The following is a 4,671-nucleotide window of genomic DNA, read 5'->3' as shown; positions in this document are numbered from 1 at the left end:
GAACGTCAGATTGAAGATTTGAAGGTACGTGTTTGATCAACACGTTCACCACACCTGATTCTAGTTCCATAACTCGACTATTCAATCTAAAATTACTCATTATTCCTTTCTGAAATCTCAATGAATTATCGGAAATACCTAACGTGTTCTAGTTCACCACACCTTATACATGTTGGATAACTTGAATATCTTATTAAAAATTAGTGATTATTTCTATTTAAAATTAAAATGAATTAGCGAAAATACTTTTAGGATGAATTTTCATTTTTAATGTTAGTGTGGATAGCTCAGTTGAGAGAGCGTTAGATTGAAGATCTAAAGGTCTCATATTCGATCTTGCATAATTTGACTCTTCAATTTAAAATTAGTGATTATTTCTTTCTAAAATTTCAATTAATTAACGGAAATACCTTTACTTAAAAACTTTCATTTTTAATGTTAGCGGGGATAGCTTAGTTTAGAGAGCGTCAAATTTAAGATTTGAAGGTCACGTGTTCGATCTCCATGTTCACCACACCTGTTTCGCAAAACCTGACTATTCAATAAAAAAATTAGTCATTATTCCTTGTTAAAATCTCAATGAATAGCTAAAATACCTTTACTGATGAATTTTCATTTCTAGTGATTGCGGGGATAGCTCAGAGAGAGCGTCAGATTGAATATCTGAAGGTCATGTGTTTGATCCACTTTCACCACACTTGGTTCACGTTGCATAATTTGACTATAAAATTAGTTATTATTTATGTTTTTGATCCATGTTCACTGCATTAGCGATTATTTCTTTTTAAAAACTCAACTCTAATGATTGCAGGGATAGCTCAGTTGGGAGAGCGTCAGACTAAAGATCTGAAAGTCACGTGTTTGATCCACGTTCAAACTAAAATTAGTGGAAATACCTTTGCATTATGAATTTTCAATTTTAATATTAGTGTGAAGAGCGTCATAGTGAAGAGGAAACGTGTTCGATCCACGTTCATTTATTTTAATGTTAAGCATAGATAGTGTGTCCGTCGATCTAAAGATAGCGTGGTGGATTCCTAATTCTTTATTTGACTATAAATGCTCTGTAAGACATTTAGTAAAATGACTCATTTTATTGTTCTTATTGCATGGAACAATAAAAGAACAATAAAATTGATCTTCCCCTAGAATTGTCAATACATTCTACTTTCAATGTTGCTAAGTTGAGTCCCTTTGAAGGTGATGATTTTTCTGATTCGATGACGAATCCTGAAGAGGGGGATGATGATAAGAATCACGGTGTACATTCTACTTTCAATGTTACTGAGTTGAGTTCTTTTGATGTAGGTGATGATTTTTTTGATTCGATGACGAATCCTTTTGAAGAGGGGGATGATGATAAAAATCACGGTGTTCCAACTAGACATTTTACACAACCCAAGGCCAAGAAGATTCAACAAGCATTCATGCTTCATCTACAAAATTGGATAGGCTAGGTCCAACCATCATTTCATGTGTTACTAGCTGATTCGTTTGAGTCAATACCATTTGGAGATTCAAAAGTAAATATTTGCACAGTTGAAGTAGCGGATGAAGTTCCAAGCATCATTTCATAGTGGTTAGAAAACTTTATTTATTATTTTAATTTCATAAAGTTTGTAATGCTCAAATTGAGTTCGTCTTCTATGGAGATTTAAAGGAATCGAGATTAAATCACGGGCACTAACATTTTTTGTGGGGAGACTATAAATACCCACAAATTATTATGTAAAAGCATATTTGTGATCAATGAAATTGATCTCTCAAGTTGAGAGGTTCCCTCTTATAGAAATCTGACCATATCTTTGTCGTTTTTAAGTTTCATGCAATTCCTGTGGTAGATTGCATCTGAGATATTTAATCAAGCCTTGATCAAGTTTGATTGTGGAGTGACTCAATTTAGACAAAGGTTTCAAATCTTGCTTCTCACTCTTGGATCTCATAATCTAATTCTAGCTTTATCTCTTGGTTTATCCAAAATTTGTATAAGAAGGTGTTAATTTCTTCAATTAAAGGTTCTTGCTTCTACAAAAGCTTGGCTTGTTGGGCTGAAGATTACGGTTGGTCTATCGTCCTTCAACGAGATCTTCTATCCCCATGACTGCTCTGTTGCAGTCGTTCTTCTAACGCCAGCGACACGTCCAGTTGTCGAGATTGGTAATGTGAGTTTGTAACGAATCCATTGAGGTTCTTGGAATGATTCTATAGCTTATCATTTTCATGTTGGGAGTTGGATCATGGGTCTTGGGCGAAGGAATCCTTGGTTTACAACCCCTTCGAGTTGAAGGAAGTGTCATAAGGCTAATTTTTTTTCAATTTTATTGATTTGTTTGAGTGATTTTATTTGATTTTATTTCAATTTTGTCAAACTCAATCGGGTGCTCATCTCAATCATTTCAGCCTTGTTGGCTTTCAATAAGAGAGACTTTGGAAATAACTTGTAACTGTTCAACTGGATTATCACATTAACAATTTGAATCAAATAAAGTAACATTAACCATTTGAATCACCTCAACCCCACTTGTTGAACTTGACCAAATGTCTATAACATAGCACTAACAAAGGTACAAAGTAATACAAACAAAGGTACAAAGTAACACTAACAAGGGTACAAAGTAACACTAACAAAGGTACAAAGTAATACAAACAAAGTAATACAAACAAAGGTACAAAGTAACACTAACAAAGGTACAAAGCTCATAAAAGTGGTTCCCAAATTTTATATTATTGTGATAGAAGCTATAAATGACCATTATATTCATTGGTCAAAATTTTATATTATTGTGATGGAAACTATAAATGACCATTATATTCATTGGTCAGATATTGCAATTGTACATAACATTTCACCACTTTATACATAACATGTTAAATTAACTCATACTGAAAAAAATCATTTCTTTCTTTTGGAGATGCGGGGTATCGATCCCCGTACCTCTCGCATGCTAAGCGAGCGCTCTACCATTTGAGCTACATCCCCACAATTTTTGCATCACAAAACCCTAAATTTTTCATCATCAATAATAGTGAAAATGAAGAAATATTGCTACACAACAGGTCATGAATAAGGAAAAATTTGAAAAGAAACAAGATATTTAATAATAGATAATCATATTTTTGGAGATGCGGGGTATCGGATCCCCGTACCTCTCACATGCAAAGCGAGCGCTCTACCATCTGAGATACATCCCCATGATTCTTACATCATAAAACCCTATTAATGTCCCATCATCAATAATAGTGAAAATAAAAAAATATCAAAATATTAATAACAAATAGTTTAGATATCCCCACAATTCTTACGTCTATGCATCTCGTCATCAGTAATAGTGAAAATGAAAAACTATCCCAGCTCATTATGTCCTAAATAAGAAAAAATTGAAAAGAAATAATATATTTAATAATCGATTCAATTGAAGATGCAAGGTATTGAGCCCCATACTTTCCACATGGGAAATGAACGCTATACCATTCGAACTACATCCCTACGATTTTTACATCAAAAAACCCTAAACGTCCCTTCATCAATAATTGTGAAAATGAAAAAGTATATATGCATATTATGTCATAAATAAGGAAATATTGAATAGAAATAAAATATTAATAATAAATAGTTTCTTTTGGAGATGCGAGGTATCGATCTCCATACCTCTCGTATGCTAAGTCATAACTCTCGCATGTTAAGCGAAGCTACTTCAATAATAGTGACATGAAAAACTATCCCTGCTCATTATGTCGTATCCACATTAGAAGTGAGCGCTCTACTATCTGAGCTACATCCCCATAATTCGTACTACAATCTCTTGAAGGGACATTTTGAGAATCAAACTCGAGACCTCTCACTCCCAAAGCGAGAATCATACCACTAGGCCAAATGCCCTTGTTATACCACTTGAAACGTATGTATGAAGCCTTAGGCCTAGGTATTAAGTTTGTATTTTTTCGTATTGCAGGAAACACGTGAAGTGCTCAGAAGTAGAATGTGTCTTGGAGAATAAAGCCTTGGGATGGGATATTGTATTAAGAGCATGATGGTAAGTATAAAATGTTGAATATGAAGTTAGGTTGATGTCGAATATGAAGTCCTTCGATAAAAAAAGAATTAGACATAAGGGCATTTCAAGAATTGAACTCAAAACCTCCTCTTGCACCACAAATGAGAATCATACCACTAAACTAAATGTCTTTTCTTGAACACCCAATATTTTTAACTTCTACTTAAATATATTTTTCTCTCATGAAAAGTTGAATTGTTATAATATAAAAGGGTTATCAAACAACCCAACAACCCAACAAAAGAACAAACTAATCAATTTGGGTTGGATTGATTCGGTTTAGTTCATCAGTTTTTTTGATTTAATTTTTCTATTTTGTCTCATATGACAAGAAAATAAAGTTGTATTGAATGCACCTTAGTTTCATTTATGACAAACTCATATGAAACATAATTGCATTAATAGTACTCAGAGTTGGAGTCTATAAGCATTTCATAAACTTTCGTGCAATTCATGCTTTATTAAAGATGAGATAAAATTTGGGGAACTTTAAATTACTTCATGTGGAGCTTCAATTACTATATGCTAGTTACAATCTTTAGGATTAATTAATTGGACACAAATTCATGAATTTAGGGAATTTTTTGTGTAATTATCAACTACAACTTATGTTTTC

At 33.1% G+C, this 4,671-nt stretch overlaps 1 non-coding gene across 1 annotated transcript; it reads right to left on the bottom strand.

Moving 5' to 3' along the window:
• Positions 1-2,907: 2,907 nt before the first annotated feature.
• TRNAA-AGC lies at positions 2,908-2,980 on the bottom strand. Its single transcript has one exon. It is a non-coding gene; the product is annotated as a tRNA-Ala (tRNA).
• Between the last annotated feature and the right edge of the window lie 1,691 nt (positions 2,981-4,671).

Source organism: Cucurbita maxima, unplaced genomic scaffold (assembly GCF_002738345.1).
Source record: "Cucurbita maxima cultivar Rimu unplaced genomic scaffold, Cmax_1.0 Cma_Scf00042, whole genome shotgun sequence".
Taxonomy (NCBI): domain Eukaryota; kingdom Viridiplantae; phylum Streptophyta; class Magnoliopsida; order Cucurbitales; family Cucurbitaceae; genus Cucurbita; species Cucurbita maxima.
The sequence above is the reverse complement of the archived record's forward strand: the minus strand, read 5'-3'. Positions and strand labels throughout refer to the sequence as shown.